The 23002-nt window shown below is 51.5% G+C and overlaps 1 long non-coding RNA gene across 1 annotated transcript; it reads left to right on the top strand.

The window, feature by feature from the left end:
• The first annotated feature begins 6203 nt into the window (after positions 1–6203).
• Positions 6204–18497, top strand: LOC142066907 (uncharacterized). Its single transcript, XR_012663825.1, has 4 exons — positions 6204–6276; positions 8608–10362; positions 10870–11539; positions 18264–18497. It is a non-coding gene; the product is annotated as an uncharacterized LOC142066907 (long non-coding RNA).
• The last annotated feature ends 4505 nt before the right edge of the window (positions 18498–23002 follow it).

Below are 23002 nucleotides of genomic sequence, written 5' to 3'. Positions count from 1 at the left end.
TTCCGGTGGCTCTGCAGGTCCCTGGGAATTCACTGGGGTCCTGGCGAGCATGTGGGTTGGGGGCTGCTGGGGTAGGATTCAGAAAGTTGTTGCTCCAAGGAAGGATTACAAAGTCGCAAGAGATTTTGGTCTATGTAAACCTACACCATCATCCCTCCGTGCGACAGTCCCTGCCTCCCTCGGCCTCCCTTCCTGCCTCCTTTTCACGTAGTCGCATCTGGCTGTGAGCGCATCTGGCATAGGGAGGAAGGAGAGCTGGCCCCGAACACCGCCGGCCGCTGCAAATAGGATTGGAAGTAACTCAAGAAATATCGCTTTGTATGCAAAGGAAGTTTCCTCTGGTGAAAATTGCTGAGGGGAGGGAGAGGAGAGCTGGCTTTGCAGGAGGAGGCAGCACCGCGCAACGAGCCGCTCTCCTCTCTGATTGCTTCCCCCCAGCCTAGAGCAAAGGTGTTTTCAAGCTAATGTGCCACATTTGGACTTGATATCAGTCTGCCAATCTCAACACCAATATACTGCCCGCCAGCCTAATTTGGCCTGCAGAGCCTGGTTCTGGTGTCAGTCCCCCCGCTGCAGGCCAGGAGTACGGCCGCGGCACGGTACGGCGGCATGAAGCCTGTGCAGTCAGCTCCGACGGGATTTGTTTTCCTTGTAGGACATGCCCTACCGCAAAGCTTTTTGCACCTGAATAGCACCAGCTATCGTACTCATTTTGCTGGATTTGTGGTGTCTGGTGTGACTCACACGGCGCTCCCGGGATCCCGGCCCCATCTCTGGGCAGGGCTGGCTGCCTGCGGCGGGGTGGGTGCCGGTGGGAGCTGGGTGGTGGGCTGCGGGGAGGTGGGCAGGAGCGGCTGGATCCTGCTGGAGGAAAGCAGGGTCTTACAGCCAACCTTCCTGTTGGGCGTCTTCAGTGGCATCCAGATACACCGTGCTGGAGGCTGGAGGTTCCCTATGCTTTGCTAATTCATGGGGACCAGGGGCAGCTCACCCTGGGGAGGTGGAGGAACATCAGGGGGTTGGGTAGGACCCTCCTCTGAACCTGGGACTTAAGTACTGAAATGTAGAAGCATTTCCAGGCTAGTCATAATTTCACAGCAAATTTTGCACTTAGGTGATTTTGGGTCTTGTCCTTCTCTTCTCTTCTCTTCTCTTCTCTTCTCTTCTCTTCTCTTCTCTTCTCTTCTCTTCTCTTCTCTTCTCTTCTCTTCTCTTCTCTTCTCTTCTCTTCTCTTCTCTTCTCTCCTCTCCTCTCCTCTCCTCTCCTCTCCTCTCCTCTCCTCTCCTCTCCTCTCCTCTCCTCTCCTCTCCTCTCATCTTATCTTATCTTATCTTATCTTATCTTATCTTATCTTATCTTATCTTATCTTATCTTATCTTATCTTATCTTATCTTATCTTATCTTTTTTTCCTTGCTTTTCCTTTTTTTCTCATATTTCACCACACCAAAAGTTCCTGCTGTATAGACACTAGAGACCAAACCCCCTCTAGGTATTTCTCCATCCACTCTTTTGGAGCTAACCTGGCAGTCCTGAGCTCTATATCTGTCACGGTGATCTTCTACCCAAATCCCAGAGATGCTGCCCGATGCCCAGATATCCAGGTGCAGCCCCCCCCAAAGCAAATGGGGAATTGCTCCATTTGGGGGGAAGGACATGTGCCTATGTATGAGAGCAGCGCCCTCAGCTCCCTGAGCCCCGTTTGCGGGGCGCCGACCATCCTCAGCCCCAAGAGGCTGCAGAGGACAGGGCCGGATGAAGGGTTGGTGAAGCAGAGGTGAAGTGCTGCATCCAAGGTCACGAAGCCAGTCAATGAAACAGCCAAGAGTTACACACCAAGGCTGTGCGTTTTAGGGGATCTTCAGACCGGGTCACGCTCTTGTACAATGCCGAGGTATGCGCTTACTATCAAAGCTTAGTCCCCTTTTTGCTTTCTCTTTCTTGAGAGCTTTCGGAGACCATAAAGAGAAACAAGAGATGTTTGCAAGGTTAAGAGACTCAGTGTCTAAACTTGCCATAAAGGTTTGCAGTAATTTACAGCTGTAGGCAGCAGGCACTCTTCATGGGGGGAAGGGAAATGCAATTTAAGAGAACAGAAATAAATAAGAAGCCGCAGCAGCTAACACTCTCTGATTTAATCCCCAGCCCACGAGAAAGATTTATTCCATTATCTGACAGTTTGATCATTCCAGGAATCCCATAGGTCAACGCATATCTGCTGCTATTATCTCTGGGCTGTTTCCACCAAGATGCACAGGGAAGATTTGTTAAAGAAATGAACCAAAGAGGGGTGCTGATAGGAGTGTAATAGATGGGACCCCCAGAGACCTTTGTCATGGAGATAACCTGAGCGATGCTTCTACACAGCGGCCTGTGTGGGTTGGTCTGTGCTCTGGGTGGGAGGGAAACATCGTGGGGGGGTGAGGAAAGCTTGAACCTCAATGTCTGCTAGGAAATAGAGAGGATGAAGAGCTGGGGTGTAGGGGGGTCTGTGCAGATGCAGCAGCCCCTGCCTAGCACCCCCACCACGCCATGGGCTGGTATCCATGCAAGGGGTGCAGATCGGTGGGACAGAGCTGCGGTGGCCCACCATGGGGCTGATGATGTGGGTCTGACTTGGGGAAGACAGTGGGAGCCAACATCGCTCAGTGCCTGCAAACCGCTCTGGGGGCTTATTTCCACCTGCACCCCATGATCCTCCAAGGGCAGCTTCCTCACGTGCTCTTCTCTGTCACCCCACAGGTATTATAAGAAATTTAGAAGGTAAAGGTCTGGCCACTTGAGTGCCTTCTGGGATCAGAAGGGCCAAATCCCTTCATGAAAGGGGAATCTGCTCTCTGCTATGGGGCTGAGCCTCCACAAGGAGGGTGTCAGTGGTTCCTACTACCTTTGGTGGGGATGAGCAGGCAGGTGGGAGGACACACTGCACGCTCATGTGCAAAGAGAATTTCCCAGGAAAGGGAAATTCAGTCACAAGTGGTGCACAAGCCCAAACGCAGCACAGAAGGACCATATGAGACTAGTATTAGGGCCCAAAGCAACCAGATATTCTCTTGTAAGTCCATTAGAGCAGAGAACAGCTGCCCAGCCTGTCAGTACACAGAGAAGGAAGCTCTTAAGGGGGCTGAAGGATGGATGAATCATTAAGCCATTAACCTTCATTAGCCAGGGCAGGCAAGTCTCAGGTGCTTCACAGGTGATAGCAATGAAGGAGTGTAGGCCCTCAGGGCCAGGGAACATTCATATACAGACCCCTGGGAAGTAAGAAGCCTTTGGGTTGGTGGAGCCTTATGGCTGTTATCCCAAGGTGTGTGAGCAACTGCCTGGTGAGATGCCTACGGGATGGCAGTGCTGTGTCTGTTAGCGTGGGAGAAAGTGGCTCCTGAAGCGCAGATGCACCAAGGACTTGCCTCCTGGGGCCATCGCAGCTCAGCGCATGATGTGGCCTCGTCTCATTTCACTGTCTGAACGGCAGAGCTGGCTATCCAGGCTGGTTATCTTGGAGGCTGCTGTGCTTGGAGTCACTGTGGGAGGAACTGGATGACCCTTCTATCAGGAAGAGCCCTGTGTTTTGGTGTGGGATGCCAGTGGCATGGGCATGGCACTCCTCTGAGCCATGCAGGTGCTGGCAGACATGTTTGCTGCTCCAGATGCTTCTTGGTGTAAATGCCAGAAAAGGGTGAGTGTGAAACATCCCTTTAAAACCCTGAAGGAATGAGATAGATGCAGGTTCAAAGCCATCCAGTGGGGCACCTGCAACATGTTTCCTTCGCTGTGGTTCTCCCTTTCACCCTGCTCGGCCATGGGTGCCTCCTGTGCAACCCCAGCATGCCCTCCCAAACATCACACGTGCTCTGTGTGTCTGGGAGGAGCCATCAAAGTACCCTCTAGGGTACTTGTTTCCCCACTTGGCTTTTGTCTCCAAACTAACCATTTCTCAGTGCTTCCCCCCTTCTTCCCTTGCTGTCTAATAATTTCCCGTTGCAGACTGTGCCTTTTGCTGTCAGAGCTGCCTGGGAATGGCACCAAAAAACCACGGGAAACTCTCCTACGCAATCAGGCGCGTAGCCACAGAGACATATGTGGAGGGAAATGCAGCCCATACCAACAAACAGCCAGAATGCAGATACACAAACAGACACAAATAAACAGGCTCGCACCCTCCAGTAAGCCTGAAACACATCCACACAGGGCAGATGCGTTATGCTTGTATAGGTTTTCCCCTTCCACACACCTATAGCAAGAGCAAACACAAAGGTGGGGCACAAATGCCTTAAACACCCATGCACGTGCTGCCCTATAGGTAGACTGTTTGGCAAATGCCTCCCCTTGGTTTGAATTTCTCTGGCTGACATTAAATATAATGCCGAGATCCAGAAGCTGAAGTTGTTTGCAAGCCTGTCCTTGCCCAATTCCATGGCTTTCATGGGCTTTTTTTTATTTAGGCTGGCTAAGGCCTGCATAAGGGTGGGCAGAAGACTGCTGGCCAAGGAAAGTGTGTGAGCTGGGTAGATGGAAGCCTAATTAGCAGCATTGCCTTAATTGACCAGAGGAAGTGGTTGGGGGTTGCATTTTCCTGTGGGCAAATACTGTTTTTCTCCTGATCCAGGGAGTTTTTTTCAGCATTAACTAAATAACTATTGACAGCCCAGCTGGCCTCTGCATGCCATGCCAAGAGGGGAAGGTGTTTGGCTTGGCTCCAGGAGGAATGATTTTGTGTGGAAAAGCCTGCCAGGCTCTTTTCCCTGGGATGATATCCTGGAGTGGGAGCAGGGTGAGAGCCCTGCCACTCGGGAGCTGGGCTTTGCTTAAGCTGTGAGCGGTGTGGCAGGGAACTTGAGACCCCAAAATGTGACTTTGTTTCATATGGAAAAGAGCAAAAAATGCTGGAAGTCCCTGGGAAGGAAGAGGCAAAGCTAGGAAAATGCTTTCTGTAATTTTAAACGTTTCCCTTTGAGGAGCTCACAGGACTTCATGTTGATGTTGGCTCTTCAGGCAAGAGCGAGGTTTGTGTCAGACCACAAAATATTTTTCAATCAAAACAAAAAGTAGCACCAAAAGGGAAATAACACAACACTGTGAGTGTTGAAACCTGATATTTTTCCAGTGCTTTTTCCGTGGCCTTCCTCCACCCCAAAACCCCAAAAAACAGATTTTTGCAAAGCTTGGTGTGCATTTCCAACGGCGTCGCAGAGGCGGATTTCTGTGGGGCTGGTTTCTGCGTTGCCCTGTATCCAATCCCACTGTCCACATGCCCCCTTATTAAGTACCTTCTCTCCTTTTGGCGCGGCTGAGCTGAGCACAAGCCCCATCCTGGCTGCTCAGTGCTGTTGTGCCGCAAGGAAGATTGCGGGTGGCCACGGTGGCCCAGTGTGTGCCCTGGCACTGCAAGGAAGGGGGAGGTGATGGGGCAGCAAACCCTTTACCCAGTAACACCGAGACCCTGCCAGTCTCCATGATATTCTTTGTTAATGCTTATTCTGATCTGGAGCCAGCACTGCCAGCTCTACCTGTTACAGCTGTGCTGGTCGTTAGGTGGCTGCTCTATCAGTGTGTGTCTCTCTGTGCAGATGCACGGCATGGTGCGCAGCCGGGCTGCCTGCTCATGCCCAACAAAGGGGCATGAACCTCCCAAAATGGCCAAGCTTGTACCTCCCCCTGGCCCTGCTCCGCCACTTGCTGACAGCCACCGCAACCAGCGCTTTCCCGGCAGGCACCGGCGCTCGCCCAGCAGCGTACGGCAGGGCTGGCTTGGGATGAGCAGGAGCCTCGCTGGAGCAGAGCAAACCCCAGCACAAGCAAAAGCTGTGGGGATTCACCCAGCAGGTTTTGCAAGCTGTGCTGATCACACGTGGCTCTGCTTCACCACCTACTTTTCCCCCTGCTCCTTTTTTACCCTAACTCACTGTCTGTGCTGTCTTGCAATGAATTCTGCTGTAGTTGCTCTGAAGGAGGGTCTGGGTATGCTGCTTTGGGGCCCTGACCATTTATGAGTAATGAGAGGCCAGGAACAGGCCAGAACTGAATTGTAGCTCTTTGTCTGCTAGTTTGATCATCTGCTAATTGCAAGTGATGGAGGTGGCCAGCCACAGAGCCTCTACAAAGTCCAGACACGGGGCGGTCCTTGCAGGGATGCCCCACTGGGCAGGAAAGCGCTTTTCTGATCCAGGCAACAAAGTGAAACTCAGGCAGCACTCTGAGAGGAGGAGGAGGAGGACTTGAGTGCTTGTGTGCAGGGCAGCAGAAGGCTGGTTTTCTTCATGGCTGGGGACTTGGGGTAAGTTGCTCCATTTCGTTTCCCCTCTTGATGTTTGCCTCCTTGCCTCGGTCTCTCTGTGGGGCATCTTGCTGCCTATAAACTGCACTTAACACATTCATGAGCACAGCAAAAGGAAAAGGACTGATTATTCAAAATGCTGAATAAATATTGACAGAGTGCTCCCACGATCCCTGTTGCTGGTGATGCTGGCTGGGCTCCTCTGTGCCCCCTCTGCACAGCAAGAGCAGCGTGGCGTGACCTGGCTCACTGCCCTCAGGCTGGACATGCCAAGGGGATGCAGAACAAAGTTTGGGGTCCCCCACCCTTGTTCAGGTGCACCCAGGTCCTCATGATGAAGGGTGGATATGCAACTCAGTAGGGAAAGCTGTTTGCAGAGTGTGGGGCTTTGCAGTTTGGCACTTTCCTCAGTGCTGTGTCCCAACACCTGAGGCTCGCCGAGTGAATGGACAGTCTGGGGCTGTGCAATTAGCAGCGAAGCAGCAGGCTGGGCTGCTGCGATGCTGGAAGGTGCCTGGGCACTCACCCAGAGGTAGGACTTGCTGCCAAGCATTTGAGTCCAAGGAAATTAACTTATTTTTAAAAATTGTGTTCAAGGCGTGGGCCATTCCCATTTGAAAGCCCTCTGCTGATGCCAAGGAATGGCTTGGTAGGGATATATTTGCACCCCCTGCCTGCATCCCTGCCTGCATTGCCTGGGGATATGTGCGGGGGTGCAGCTCAGCTCTGGTTCAGACAGAGTCCCACCACCACTTGATGCTGCACTGACCAGGAAATGCCTGTGGCATGTAGGAGCTAGGAGTCCATCACCCGGGTCTCCAAAAACAGCAGAAAAGCAAGTCAAGAGGAGAGAATAAAGCGAAGGTAGGCAGGAGGCATCCTCCATGGCAGGGGCTTGCTGAGCCCACTGTGTCCCAGTTAGCTGTCTACCCATCCCATCCCCACGGACCCACCTGCATCCATCGTCAGGGGCTGGCCTCCTCCCTGTGGAGACCCTTCCTTTCTATCACCTGTCTCTAATGCATCCTGGTGAGATGTCTAACATGTCCGTCACCTGCCTTAATTTCTCTCCCCATTGATCTCCCTGCCAGCCCCTATTTAGGGCCAAGGGGTTTCCCAGCCTTCTGCTACAAGCTGGGTCCTTCATCAGACGCAAGCAGACGTGCCTCCTGCCGGACTTGTCCCACTCTGAGACGCATTGCCCCTTGGGGGTACCTGCTTCTCTGTGTGCTGTTTGGAGTCGTGGCTGGCCAGCTCAGGTTTAAACACTGGTTCACACATCTACAGCCTCAGGGGAAGCCACCCTGCTGCCTGGCACTCCCAAAGAACTCTGAAACCGCTACCCCGTGTCCTTTCACAGAGCTGCCGTGTCTGGAAGATGACCCAGAAAGAGGATAAGTCCAATCCCTCAGGTTTCCTGGGCCTTTCCATGCCACCCATGCCAAAGTGCTGACATTTGCATCCTCACTGGCAGCAGGAGCAGGACAGGAATGGGGCTGGAGCGTCAGCATCTCAGCCTCGGCGTGAGGGCCAGGCGGTGCAGGGGGGATGACAGAAGGGCTTAATGAGGGTTTGAAAGAAACATCTTGTAAACTTTGGAGCAAAGAAGCTGCAGTTTGATTTGAACATGTTTGCTTGGCAGGGGCTGCCCAGGCCCCTGCTGCTGCTTTTACCGTTGCTAATTAGGCAGATTTCCATCCTGCCAGTCGCACGCGCTTCTCCTGGAGGTGGCTCCACTGGCGAGCCCTGGCCGGGCTAACGTCCCACTGCAGGTGGTGGAAATGGTCAGTGCGTCCCCCCTCCAGTCCTGCCTGGAGATGGCTCATGTCCTGGGGGCAGCCCAGGCACCGGCCGAGCCTCCTGGGTCGGTGGCGTGGCCCACGGCCAGCACAGGGAACGTGTGTCCTGGCTGGATGCCTGTCTAGAGCAAAGCACTGGTGATGCCGATGGGGGATACTCCCAGATGTCTGGGACCCCTTGCTGGCCCCCGTTGACTGGGCAGACAGCAGCACCCGGCTTTGCACGGAGCACCCAGATTAGTACAGACCCCCCTCGGGTTTTGGCAGTGATGTGGTGGCCTGGAGCAGGGAACACTTAAAAATCCTTACAAGATTGGGACTAATTCTGCTCCCACCAGAGCCATCCTGTGTGCACTTTCCCTTCAATTGCAACCATCTGTTTCTTTTGAAGCTTGATAAATATTTCCTTTCCCCCGCTGCCTCTCCCCTTCACTCCTCCACCCAGGCAATATCTTGTAATAACCAAAACATCTGCAAAAACACCTCCTCCCACCCCAAAAGCACTTTCTGTTTTCTTTTTTTCCTGGCACAGCTTCACTGTCATGGTGGCTGTCTGGAGACGGGAAGAGGCAGTGAAGGCAGCCCGTGCTGACCTGCCTGTGCCACATCTGTGCCGAAGCTGTTGCAGCTGTTTTCCCGGTGTCTCCGTGCACAAGCTGTGCCCAGGAGATCAACTCGCTCCGGTCGCCAGGGTAATCCATCTCCTTTGTTTAATGTTTGCTGGGAGACAGGTCCCTCTTAATCTATTACGGTGTCATTAAAAGGGAAAATGTTTGCTCCGTAGGGCCTCAAATGGCCTTTTTAAACTACAGTAAAAATGTAATTACCGGCTCACTTAGGAATTTAATCCTTTCTTGATGCTAACATGAACAGCTCTGTTTCTACTGAAGTGGCATCAGATCTATAGAGATGGGTCTGATTCAGAAACTAGGTCAGGATAGCTCAAATTCGGCCAGTGATGTCCCACCACTGTTAGGGATGTGCTGCTGCTGTGATGGAGCAGGTGAGTGTTTTACAAGATGCTTTGGGGTCTGCAGGTGAACATGTTGGTATTTAAGATGACCATCTTGTCCAAAGCTTAGAAATTTCATGGGTTCCTGAATTTCTATCCCACACCCTTTAAGAGATGCTCAGGCTTTCCAGGCTTCATCCGGGATGGAAATAGCCCCTCCTCATGCAAGTCCTACGTGGAGAGGCTCAGCCCACGTTGGCAGATGGCATTTGGTGACAGCCTCCATCCAAGCAGCCCTTATACCTCATGGGTGCCAGCAGTCCCTGCCATATGGGGCCTCCCAGAGCTATATGGACACATGGAGACAGGCCTGAGGAGGCATCAGCCTTACCCAGCCCAGGGATCCCCAGGGCACTGTCGTCACTGCTGTTGTGGCTCCATTTGTCACCACGGTATGGTGCGGGCAGCTGCAGGGCCAGCTCACAGGGGTGTTTGTTCCCATGGGTATGTCAAACACCCTCCAGAAACAGAGGCAGCATAAGGATGTCATCCCAGTAATTCTCTATTTTCACATCAACTAATGCTCCTAAAGGCAGATTGTTCTGCTGTGGTTGGTTTCTTGTTTATTTACAGTATGAACTCTGCAGAACAGGGGCCATGTCATCCTCTGTGTGCATCCAGTGGGTGCGGTGAAGGGTGCACCCCTCGCTGGGTCCTGCTGTAGAAAGGATGGCCCAAGCTTCAGCGCTGAGCATACCCAGCTCGCCATGGCAATGCTGCTGAAAAGGGGAGAAGAAACACCCTCAGCTGGTAAAATCCAATTATTTTTATTAGGGGGGAAAAACCCACAACCCTTTATTCATTCTGCGTGTGTGCTTTAAATCGTAGCAGTCGCACCACCGAGTGGAACTTAATTATCTTACTGGGAAGCAGGGATTACTTAGTGCGTCTCACAAAGAGAGGCACTTCACACCGTGCGCTGAATGCAGCCAAGGTGAACGGGTTTCCATTAAAACCAGCACGACCCCAGCCGCCCGCGGCTGCCCGCAGCTGTCTCGGGGAGCAGCCCGGCCAACCAGGGCAATTGGTGCCTGGCTTCAATAGTGGCTCTGGAGCCTGGAGAAAGGCTTCTGCTTCTGATGCTTTTAAAGGAGTTTTAATGTTCCTTGTCAATGAGTTTTTTTGCCCTTTGTTAAGGTAGCAGGGAAGAGGCTCTCATTTGAAGTGCTGCCTTAAAAACCCTTGAATGAGAGGAGATGTTTGAAGGTCCTGGAAGACCAGAGAGGTCACCTTGCTTGCTTATAGAAGAAATGTCTTGTTGATGCCACAGCCCTGGTGAGGAGCTTAAACCTTTGTGTAATATTAAATTTCATTAATTTCCTTGAAGAATATCCCCATGGGAGAGTTCACTCAGAGGAAAAATTTTGCCCCTGGACCCAAATCCTCAATAGCGGGTGCAGGTGCCTCCATCCTGCTCACGACTTTGGGCCTCTTGGGGATCTCGGAGGAGCCTGGTGTGAGCAGAGGAAGCTTGAACTCTTGGTCCCAGCTGGGGCCTCGGCAACTGTCCCCAGCCCAAGCTAGGGGGACCTGGAATGGAGGGCTTCAGGCACGCTTGTCCTGGCTGAAGGAAACTCGTGTCCCTCAAGTTATCACCCTGCTGCTCTGCTTTCAGAGCAGATGAGAAACCAGTTTCTTTTACAGCCACCAGCTCCTGCAAGGAGCTCTTGCCATAAAGTGGGCAGTTTTGTGTCTTAACAAAGCAGCTCCAGTATCAGTTGTTTTAATCAAAGCATTTGGTTTGCAACTCTTTTTTTTTTTTTTTTTTCCTGCATGGCCCAGTGCAATTAAGAATCATCTTCATGGCAACGGCTCAGGCTGTCTGCGTGCAAGCTGGGATGTCTGAGACCCTGCCCTATGTCCAGTCAACAAACTGCGGGATCCAGTTTTGGTTGTAATTTTGACCAATTTATAATGAAGTGTTGAAGGGAGGCTAATTTCATAACATGGCCTCACAGGGCCAGCACATGTGCAGAAGCCAGAAGCAACCTCGGCCGCAGTGCTCACCGAGCAGGGACGGGGGGTTGTGGGTCCTAAGGATGTTGCTCTCCCCTGCTTTGCTCTGAGCCACCCCTCCATAGGGTGCCTTTAGGCTCAGAGGTAAATGTGTGGGATGATCCACAGCTCTTATGTTGTCTCAGGCTTCTTCGAAGGATTTCTAGCTTGTGTTTGCATCCACGAAGCAGAAAGATACAATTTAATGATCGTAACTCCTTGCTCTCGCCGTCGCCCGCAGGAGTGCAGGAGGCCCCGGCAGTCCTCAGTTTGGCTGTGCCCTTCAGCGCTTCTGCTTTGCAGTTACACCAACGGCAACGAGCCAGGGAAAGCCAACCCTTCTCTGCTTCTCCCCCAGCCCCACGAGACGGTTCACGGTGACATTTGGGGTCCTGCGAAATTGGGGGAGCAGACGGTCCCCCTGCAGAGGAGCAGCAGCACCGAGGAAAGGGGAAAGGTACGCTACTATTCTTGCCATATCTTGGGCTACTCACGCTGTTTTATTTCTTCAGGGTTTCTTTCCTTATCTGTATTTCTGCCTCTTTGTCCAGTAGAATTGAGACATCCTCTTTAACCTGTGCTAAATATTTCCTCTGTTGCTGCTGTGAGTCAGCCCAGAGGCAGTTGCATTCTGTGCCTGGAAGACGGGCTTTGTGCACAGATAGCCTTTTGCAGATGACTTTGTCCCTCTTCCCTCTTTCTGCCTTGAAAATGGAGGGCAAAGGCTGTCTGGGCAGTGTGGGAAACCCAGTCGCAGAGACCAGCTGCCCTCCCGAGCATGGTCAGGTATTTATAAGAGTTGCTGTAGGAGGTGCAAGAAGTAGGGAAATGCACACACCAACCCCCACCCACACCCCCACTGCCCACCCTTGGCTAAGCCCAGCTCAGCAAAGGCTGGTGCAGAAACGGTGAGGGGTCTGGGGGGGCAGGGGAATAAAAGTCCGTGCCCAGCTGGTAACCAGTGCCTGCAGGCAGGTAGGACTGTTGCTGTGCCCCTGGCAGTGTGGGGCTGCCTGTCTTCATCCCGCCCCTTCAGGAGCTGCTTCCTTCAGCTTCTGAAGGAGCAGGAGGGGGTTGTAATTCCCTTCTGCTTTTAGCTACAGGGTTCGTGCTATACGGTTCCTTACAGCAAGAGATGTCCCAGGTGAAACTGTCAGCCCTGTCTGCTCCTGGAGCTTGCTCTGACCTGGGGCTGAAGCAGGGGAGAGCATCGTGAATGCCCTCTCCCCCTGGGGCTGCTGCTGCAAGCCTACACCATCCCCCTCACTCTGCCTTCCAACACAAGATTGTTTAGCTTCTCTGAAGTGAAGGGAAAAAAAAAATACTCTCTCTATCCCAAGGGAAGGCAGAAGAGACAGTTTGGATTTATGCTAAACAGCCAATTAGCTGTCACTGGCTTTGAGCGAAGACAGAGCAGCAGCCGTGCCTGGGTGAGGCTCTGAAGACTGAGTGGGTGAGGAGTGGTACCAATGCGCCTCAAAGGCCAGCCTGGCTCCTGCCGCGGTCCGAAGCGGCATGGCCAGCACCTTCCTGCTGTGTGAATGCTGCGGTGTTTCGTGGCATGGGCTCGGCATCCCTTCAGCCAGTTCTTGGTTTATGGGAGAGGGGGAAAATATGTTGGGGCGGGGAATATATTAGGCATGGCGAGTCCTTTCCATCCCACCTTGCCAAAGCTATAGGGGTGTTTGTGCTGCAGGAAATATTTCTCTTCTCAGCACTCCCTCCTGAGCACAGCCCAGGGCTGTTTTCACTCCTTCCAATTTACTTGATCTAGTTCTGAGTGTGTGTGAGGATCTGGCTAAACGAAGCATCCTCCGGCAACATCTATACAGGCAGTGTAACCCACCCCAAAGTGCCTTGGTGCAGGTTGTGCACTTCGAGTTTGATTTAAGCTGGAATTACAGCGCTGGAGGTCTGCCCTTCCTGGAACAACCAGCCAACGCCCAAGTCTGGAGCCCTGGCTTGGCGGTGCTGGCTGCGTGGACGCAACCAGGCACAAAGCCTGTAGTAAGAGCCATGAATTCATTCTCTTGTGTTAATGTGAAAGTCGTTCCTGAAGCAAAAGTCATTCCCATACAACGTATTTTGGCGGTCAGGCTCTGTCTGCCACGAGCTGTGGGGGACAGCTGTGCTCAGGCTGGTCTTGAAGACTGGTGGTTTGGGGCATGTCCCACGTCCCACTCAGGCTTAACTCTGGCTGTTAAACTAGCTTTAGCACATCGCTTTGCTCTCCTTCTTCTGAGCTGACAGTAGTTCTAGCTCCACCTATTGTTACACAGTCGGATGCAGTTGAAGCTCATATAAAACGGTAAATGGGTATTTATGAAACTTCTCGCATGTCTAACTAGGAGCACTGCATAAATCCATAGTTATTAGCCTTTCCCAATAGCGCAGGGAAGATGTCACTCTCCAGCAGCGTTCTGCTGAGTTTTCGGGAAAGCTCTTGTTCTTCAGGCTGAACTCCCATTTGGAGCCAGTTGTTTTCCAGTCCCACCAGTTGCTTTACTCCTGTCCTAGATCCTGTTTGTATCTGGTCGCTGTCGCAGGTGGCGTGGCCTCATCCCATTGCATTTTGGCGAGCGTGCTGTCAGCGAAGCTGCGAGCTCCTCCCCAGGCTGCAGCTCCCCCCCTGCCCCAGCCCAGTTCCTGCTAAGCTCCTTCAGAAACTTCTCCCTGCCTTTTACGGTGGGAAAGATGTCCCACGTGGGCAAACCAAAGACGTGAGCCTGTCTGGCCTCGAGGCTTGGCTCCCGTGTGGTTTGTGGGAGCCCCGAACCCCGGTGCAGAGTTGGGGGTGCATTTCGCGCACCCCATTCCGATCTCTCTCATAACCTTCCTGGAGGGCTGCCGTGCCGTGCAGGCAGACAGCGCTCTGCCTGTCAGCAGCATCCCACAAGCATGTCGCTCCCCACTGAGAGTATTTAATTACCTTTGATTGCCCCTGACTTGTTTTTAATTGTTCCCCAATAACACATCCTGATCAGGGAAGGAGGAGCGTTTTCTGTTACAGCTGCAATGCCCTGAACTTTAGTCCCTCGAGTTGAGAAAGGATTAATTTTTTCATGCAAAATTGCGTGGGTTTCTCTCTATCCTACCCAGCCAGCAGTTGCTGGGAGCACCTGGAATAACTGGTTGTTATTCTGGTTCATGGGCAAAACAGAGACTGGGGAGAAGAGAGCGATGGACTATCCAACGTGCTTCACCAGGCTGGCGGCGGCGCTGGGACTGTGACAGGATCTGCCAGTCCTCAGCCCCATCCTGCACAGACCTTTCCGGGTCCTCGCTCTAGGTCCCTCTGCCCTCTCAGGCACTCCTCTCTACAGTTGTGGTTTTTCTCATTTCTTTCCATACCTTGACATAACGGGATGAAATTAAACTACATCAAATTTCAGCTGTCAAGAAGGGGGGGAAAAAAACATAATGGCAAAGTCCGTTAGACCATGGAATAATCTTCCAGGGGAAATGGTGGGAGCTTTATTACTTCAGTCATTTCCATCTGGGCTGGACAGAAATACTAGGAAAAAGAAATACTGGGAGAAAAGCTGTAAATACGAGAGCATGTGGGGGATAAGGGGGCTCTTGCACTGGAAGATGCCTGACCTTGACTTGCTTTTTCTATATCCTGAGATGTAAGGGCACACTTACAAGTGGAAAATCCACTTCTAACGAGGGTCTATTCTGTAACGAGGAGGTAAGAGTTCTTAGATGCTCACGTACCACAGTGTTTAAAGAAAACCAAGCCGATTGGGTCTGTCAGCTTGCCTGCAAGTTAACTAGGCTTGGTAGGATTCAGTCTTTATTTTTATTGAAAATCAACGGTTAGAAACTGAAGCCTGTTTTTAGTTGCTGACATTTATTGCTGATGTAACGTATAGTCAGACTCAGCCTCCCTTCTCTTCAAGCTGTGCAAACGCGGTGTTTGCGTTGCTCCCTACAGAGCCTGTCCTTTGGGTGGCAGAGGTGGGTTTAGCAGAGGCTGGAGGGGGGTTAGCCTGGTACAGGTGCATCCCGCCTGCCCCGCTTTCCCTGGGGTGTTTTTTTGCTGGATGTCTCTGCCCATGAAGTGACCAGCGAGACCAACCCGAGGACACAGCTCCTCTGTCGGGGGGAAGGCTGTGTTGTGTGTCAGCCTGGCGCCCACAGGCTGACCCCAGGAGCTGAGCTGGAGCCGCTCCAGCGAGCTGAACTTTGCCGTCCTTTTCCACAGGCTGTCTTCCCTTTGAAGGCCCACGGTGGCATGTGGATGGATGTCCCTTGCCCTGCTCACACTGCTGGCTCTCTGCAGTCACCGAGTTTTGTATCTCCTGGGCAGGAAACTCTTGGGGTGTCCCTCTGCAGCACGCTGGCATGTTCCCATCTCCTGAGGCCTTATGGCACGAATCTTGGAGCTGGGTCTGCAGGAGGTGTATGAGGGTTTCAACCAGGCTAGCGAGGTGTTCTGTACAGTCTAGGTAGATACATCTCCTTAGGCTGCTGCTCTCCACAGTGTAGAAATGTTCAGAAAGACCTAGACTCATACCCGTGTGTATGTGGACACCATGTGCTGCTTTTACACTGGCTATTGCTCTTTAACTCTATATTTTTTTCTCTTCGTGAAAATTTGGTGGCTCCAAGTCTGTTGTTAGCAAGGGAGAAATGGCTTCCCAAGCTTTGGACTAGCTGCATCCCAGCCATGCTGGACCCATTTCTGGGCTGGGTACCTGACCCTGTGGAACATGCCTCTGAGCTTTAGGTGGAGGCTCACACCTGGTGCAGCACCTTGTAGCTAAGGGTTTTCCTGTGAAAAGGGCTGGAAGCAGGTCACCTGTGGGCTCGCAGCTTTTCCTGGAGGAGCACTTTGTACGTAAAGGAGTGTCTTGCTTCTCTGTGCTGTGAGATGGCCACTGGCAGGAAAGCGGGTGCTGCGCAGGGAGAGGGTTTCCTCCTCACTGGGACCAGGTGTGTAGTTTGTGCGGGCAGGAGGGATCCTCCAGGGGACGGAGGTGTTTGGCTTTTTCAGAAAGGTAAAGTCCGGTCCTTTGGGGTACAGATGCGTGGTAAAGTGTGGGGAGAGGATGCTTACGTGCATGTGCACAGGGCAGAAAAGGGCTTGTGGCACAGGCAAGCTCCCTGGTTCCAGCTCTTTCTGTCCAGGCTGGGCATGATTCAGACCCAACTAAGCACAGCTGCAGAACAGGCTGACAAGTTTTACTGCAGTTAAGCCACCTACTGCACTAATAATCCTATTAGTTTCCCCGGATTTAGCGTTTTGCATCTGGGTGTTTATCAGGATTTAATGGCTATTGACGCGTTAATATTTAAACACCAGCACGTGTTGCCATTTCAGCAGTTTGCTCTCGAGGGTGCAGATGCCCTGGGTCTTGCTGTTGTTTTGACTCCAGGACCTTAAAACACCAGGGTGGTTCCCAAGACATCCAAGCAGCCAGACACAGGGATCTGTGCGTAGCTGCTGGGTTTAATCCTGGGCTGACACCTGGGCTAGGGATGGGTATGGGGCTCTCTAGGCTCATTCTGCCCCTCTGAGCACCTCCACAGCTGTCCTTGGGCTGCCCTCAGCCCAGGCCATGGCATTTGAGGAAGATCCCCCTTGATCTCCATGTTTCTTATTGCTCTCCCTCTCTCCACCAGACACATCCCTTGGTGCTGCTGTTGCTGTAGCAGGGCTTCAGAGTAAAGGATTTCAGGCTTCAGTGCCTGCCGAGCTGGGTGCTTTGGGGATGAGAAAGCAGGAAGGAATCCCTCCTGCAAGGTGGCACTGTTTCCTGACCCGGGAAAGTTCAGAGCAAAGCAAACGCCCGGTGTTTATCAGGGGTGCTGGTCTCACTCTCCTCTCTTGCACCTCCATCTCCTCCTGTGCAGTGCTCCTCCCAGTTTACACCAGCGTTAAGCCTGTGCTCAGACCTACTGCACCTCCAGCATTGATCCTCAACACAAAGCTGGTTAAACTTACAGGCACACACACACGTGGATGGGAGAGACCCCCTGCCAGCCCGCACCGGGCCAGCGTGGAGGGAGGGGAACAGGTATTCAGCAAAAGCAGTGTGAAATCCACTTGCAGGAAGGGCAATTAGTGTTAATAGCACCTGAAATCGATAGAAGCACCAACAGATCCATTTTTAACAAGCTGCCCAGAGAAGGTGAATGCAAAATCCAGAGATTAATAAAGGAGGTAAGTGTGCTCTTCAGAGAGGTGACAGTGGAAGTTGCATTAATGGAAGAACGGTACAAAGCCAATTTAGGCAGGGGAGAGAGCTTCCCAGCTGAAAAAAGGTGGTGAAGCAGAGGTCAGCAAACTTTCCAGAGATACCTAGGCTTAGGATTGGAAAAGACACTTTGGTACTCTTAGGCAAGAAGCTTATGAGCACTTGAGAGCTATGAGGAATGTCCAAAACTTTTAGCAACTTAAAGGTGATGGGAATTATGAGAGTACATCTCATACCTTATACATCTTTTGCCTGTCCAGCAAAAGCATCTCAGTTCTGATATGTGTGGGTATCCGCAAGGCAGGCAGCCTCGTCCCGAGATTTTAGGGTGTTCTGGAGCCACATCGTTGCAACCAGACTTCTGCTCCTCAGAGTGAAGGACCTCAGCGTATAGGAGGCGATGTAGATGAGAGCAAAATGTGGAGACAAAGGCCAGGAGGCACAAAATTCTCTGAAGAAATGGTTGCTGATTGGTGTGGTTTCAAGACAGCAAGGAAATTCTGCTGTCAGCTCCGTGCCCTTGGGGAACCCTCTGTTATCTCCGTGGTTTTCATGTGTTGGTGTCATCAGGCTTGTAGGAGAGACAGAGCTGATTTGATTAAGCGGCAGCTCATCTCTTAGCCTGCTCTTGGCAGGCTCTGAACAAATCAGGAGCTCAAATCAGGTTTATCTGGCAGTGTGGGCACAGAAAATGTTCATCGTAGGAGACTTCATTTGGTCTTCTCGCCTTTCCTCCTCTTTTTCCAATTTCTTTTTCTTAACACTAAGTGTCTGACTTTTCTTGGGACTGATATTTAACGTGTCACTTACCCACACTAAGGCAGAGTCAATTTTCCTTCCAACTCCATTAAAAAGCTTGTAATAAAAACTGAAAAGGATGGATGATAGGGCTAGTTAGTAGCATTAAATTAATTAATATGGGAAGATGAGTCTAGGAGGTTTCCTAATGCAGTTTAGTTTTATGGATTTTTATTGCAGGGCTCTTCTCTGTGATCAGAAGAGTTGTCCTTCCACATGTGCTCCAGAGGGACTGACGCCCCAGGCACTGCATTGCACTGAAGCCAGGATGCTCGCGAGGTGTGGTGCTTTCTGGCACTGCCTAATAAATACATGAAGGAGCAGAACTAGTGGATCTATGAATGCTAAACAATTGCATAACATCTTCTGTTGTGTCTGAATCTGGGGAGCGATTAAAATGAAATTCCTGGTACTGGAAATCAAAATAGAGCTATTTGTGGGTGTGAGGGAACTAGGCTTGGGAGAAAGCAAGACAGCAGAAGAGAGGAGGTAACAAATCCTAGCGTCTTAGATGAACCCTAAACCCATGAGTAAGATGATAATATGTCCTGGAAAGCTACCAGAAATGAGTTAATCAAAAGAACAGCACAGAGAAGACATGGCTTCAAGAGAGCTTTGCCAGATCTTTCCTCAGCTGAGAGTGGGATCCAGCAGAGCCACTGGTGCTACAGCCATTTACACGGGGCGTGGGTGGATCTGGCCACCGACACCTGCTGCACAGGCTGGTGGCTCTCGTGGCTGCTTGAGCAACAGCCAGTCTTCCTAGGAAAAAGCCAAGCTTCTGCATCGCACGTAATCAGAGATCTGTGGATGTGGATAATAAGGGCAAAACTACTTCTGGGCAGGTTCTGCTGCTCTGACACTGAGCAGTGCCTTATTCCCCCAGCAGCTCTGTGTGCTGCTTCTGATTCCGGCACCGAGAGGCTCTGTTCCTCCTGCCCAGGACCCTCCTGGTCCCTTCCTTCGAGCTGATGCACTTACTGCTCCCAGAGACCTCTTGCAGGCAACAGCAACGAACAGAGAGATGAGGCAGGGCAGCCGTGTCCCAGTGCCGCCGCTGCCGAGGCAGGTGTGCAGGAACTAGGACACCCCTCCCTTTCTTGAACAGAGACAAAGCCTTTTGTTCTGTGCTGCTGTTACGGGACATCAGAGAAGCTGGGAGGCAAACTCCTGTGCTGATTCCTGCTCTCAGAATAACTCCAGCGCTGGCTGCTTTCACCTTGCAGAAATCCATCCAGCTAAGGTCTCTTTCCATCCCCCTGTGCAAGCACAGAGGTTGCTAACGGGGCTCCTCCTACCTGCAAATGCTTTATAATTATTCAAGGTGTGTATGCACAGGGGGGCACCGTCTCCAGCATAGAGGGCCTTTAGCAGCCCGTATGCAAAACGTCTCCCTCTGTTTTGTTGACTCAAGGCAGTCAAAGGATGGATTCAGACCACTTGAGGAGTCTCGTGCCGGGCCCTGGCAGAGTTATAGCTGTATTGTGAAAAACTCTTTGCTGGGAAGCCTTTCTCAGCAGCCTTAACATAATGGCCAAGGGAGGGCAAACACCTCCTTCAGCCTTTCAAATGGTCCCTCTCCATCAGGGCTGAACCATGTTTGAATTCAGAGCTCTTGTCATTCCTCTCCCTGTCTGGTTGCCCTATTATTGAGGTTTCAGGCTTTCTTGTTCAGCAGCTTTAACCAAATTTGCTCGGAAAATTAGAAAATAGCTATGCATATATCCAACCCACTTCTCTTGTCAATTCCTATTTAGTGCCAGAGATCAGAGGGATATTCGGGTAAAAGCATCTGGTAATTATCCTCTGAGACATCTGGGTCCCAAAGGCAGCCTTTAAAGGAACTGGGTTTTGCCGTGGCGAGGGGGATCAATGGCAAATGCTATTGCACGGGGGTAGGAGCGGACACCTGGGAAAGGCACAGCAGAGAGAGGAGCCAGTGTCGCTTTGGCGTACGCTGCCCAGGCCAGAGGCGATGCTGCATCTTGCAAACCGCCTGCCCGTTTTCTCCACGTAGGTTGTAAGACTGGCGGGTGCTTCTTTTGAGTGGGTGAGTGTCAAGGTACCATATATTTCTGAGGCAGCTGGTTCTGACGGTCAACAGCTCTGGGGTCAAAGCTTAGATGTTGTCCAATGCCTTTTTGGGGTCTGCCACAGACCTGGACCCCAAAGCTGGGGACTGAAGTCCCCCAGTTGCATCCCCTCAATGCACATGCCATGGGAGCTCCACCTGCTCCTGCCCAAACCTCTTTGGGGTAACCTGGCAGGGAAGGGAGAGGCAGATTGCTGCAAAAGAACCTTATCAGCTTTATTATTTTCTATTCAGAGCACCTGAAAATTACAGATGTCTAAAGCCAGCAGGAGCCCTGAGCTCGCCCAGCCTCTGGCGTCTGTGGCTTTCGGGCAGTTTGGCATATGGGAGAGGTGAGTGTGTTGGGACAGAGCCATCCCGAAGCAGCCACTGCCTTCATCGGCACGCCCGGCATCTACAGGGGTCTTGTACGGATGAAACTGCGGGGACATCCAGCTTCTGCTCGCAGCAGTAAATGCAGCCACAGGTGTGTTTGGCCCAGGATACCAAAAGCTTGTTCAAACGCCTCTTTTTGCTTTTTCCTTGGGTGATCCTGTACAGGGCAGCCCCAAGAAGTCCCACGTCTCGTCTGCGGCCCTGCTGGCCAGATGCACTGTGCAGGGTACAGGGACAGGGACTGACTCCTCTCGGCTGCTCCCAGGAGTGGCTGGAAAGGCAATTGATGCACTTGAGTGGAGGGAACCGGAAAAAATAATTTGAAATATCCTTGTGCCACATATGCTTTATTTTGAGGAGCAGGCAATAACCCTGCATCGCCAAATGAAATATTGAATTTTAAGGGAGATGCAAACAAGTACAAATGAAAAATGTCTTTGATCATAAAGAAAGCATTTGCTAAAATTAAAATGGAATGCATTACTGTCCGGGCTGGAGACAGAAATGTCAGCAGAGCTATGAAAGGGGAGGCTGACTACTTAGGTGACCAGATACATTTATTGTTTTCTTTCCATTAATGCCAGTGGCAGTATTAGAGGAAAAAAAATCCAATTGCCTGACAACACTTTAGAAGTGAATTAAGTCTAGTCCTTGCAGAGGTCTCCTTAGCTTCTGTCTCAGCAGGAATGGAGACTTGAATGGACTGACATCCAGAGGGACAGGGGTGGGGAGAGAGGAATTAGTTTTGCTGAGTAGAAATAATATAGATAATGTCATAATAATCATTAAAAGGACAAGTGAAATTGGTCTGGGCCTTGAAGCAATCAATATGGCCCATTATCCGGTTGAATTGGCATTTGATGGGAATGGCTCATTATTGTATTGGATGTGTCTGTGTTTCACATCATCAACTAATTCGGAGCCAGAGGTGTATTAATATCAGGCCACGTGCATTTGCAGGGAGTGTGTGGCAGGTTTGTGTTTAGGAAAGTGGTTGTGTGGCTGATCTGAAAGCACGTGTGCTTGAGCATCCTGTAGGTTTCATTTGAATGAGACTGAGCCAACCTCATCCAGAACCCGTTGAAGTTAATGAAAAGCATCCGATGACTCTAGTGGGCTTTGGGCCAGGGCTGATGTGTAGGCAAGCATACTGCTCGGTGATATAAGCACCATCTGTAGGTATGTAAATGCTCGATGTGCAGTCGTTGGCTGGGGCAGATGATCTTGTGAAAATTCAGGCCAGGCCAGATCGCAGAAAACTTGTTCTGGAGGAATTGTCAGCCTCATTTTACACTGCCACAGGGTTCAGCTAGTGGGGAAGAGTGTGGAGAAGGCTCTGAAAATGTGGTATTTCCTGCACAGATCGTTAGGGCACAGGTCCTGCAGCTCTCCATCATATTCTGTCTGTGAGGTTGGAAAAGTGACCCCAGCATGCATTTGTTTTTGTAAAAGGTCCAGGACAGATTTCTGCAGCATCTAAGGCTGGGGCTGTAAGCCCTGAAACACCCATCTCCCACGTGGTTTACATCAATAAGGACGAGCATCCTTTTGCAGAACCCCCGCGTCCTCTTTCTTCCAATGGGATCCCGCAGCCAGAGCTGCAGAAGGACTCAGGGGGTGACAAACTAGATGCTGAAGCATCTGGCCTTGCTGGTAAATGCTGCTTCCTGGTGAAAACCTGGCACCCCATGCCCCGGTGTGCCTGTCTCCCATCTGTGGGATGCAGTAACTGCTGTCCTGCCTCACTGTGGTGGAGAGCTGTCATTTGCTAAGCACTGAAGGAGCTCAGCCCCAGCACGGATGGCAGCTGAGGTTGCCACGCTGTTTAGAGACACCAAACTACCCTTATATTGCACATCTGGATTTCAAGAGTCGTCTCGTTTGGAGGTAGACTGTGGATTGCACTTCGCTGCGATCAGGTGGTCTGTGGCGAAAGCAGTTGCAGGAAACCAGCACCTCTCCCTGCCCTTTCTGCTGCGTGGGTGAGGTGTCCTGCCCCGGCGAGGGTGCTGGCGGCATGGCTGGGGGTCAGCGGCTTTCTGAAGAACTGCTGGAGGACTTAGTCCCGGTGCGGGTGGAGGAGTACCGATGAGACTGGTTGCAGCAGCAAAGCTTACAGCGTAGCCTCGGTCAGAAACGCAGGAATGAACAGCTCGGACAGGACTTTCTCAGCCTCTGGAGGAGCCGGGTTTGCAATAGAGCCCTGACCATGGCTGCAGCATGGCACTCTCCTGTCGGTCACGAGACAGTTAATTTCCATTTTTCTCCAAGCAGGAGAAAGCACAGAGGTAAAAAAATCTCAGTGATTTCAGTCAATTAAACTAGAGCCTACTGGGTCTGTTGCTTTCGGATTTTTTTTTTTATTTATTTTATTTTATATTTTTGTAAATGAGTCTTCCAGGGTCTTTGAGCACTTACCATGGGGAGTGACAATCACAATCCGCTGCCTCGC

The sequence above is a fragment of the Phalacrocorax aristotelis genome, chromosome 20 (assembly GCF_949628215.1).
Source record: "Phalacrocorax aristotelis chromosome 20, bGulAri2.1, whole genome shotgun sequence".
NCBI lineage: Eukaryota > Metazoa > Chordata > Aves > Suliformes > Phalacrocoracidae > Phalacrocorax > Phalacrocorax aristotelis.
Note: the sequence above shows the minus strand (reverse complement) of the source record. Positions and strands in the feature narration are given on the sequence as shown.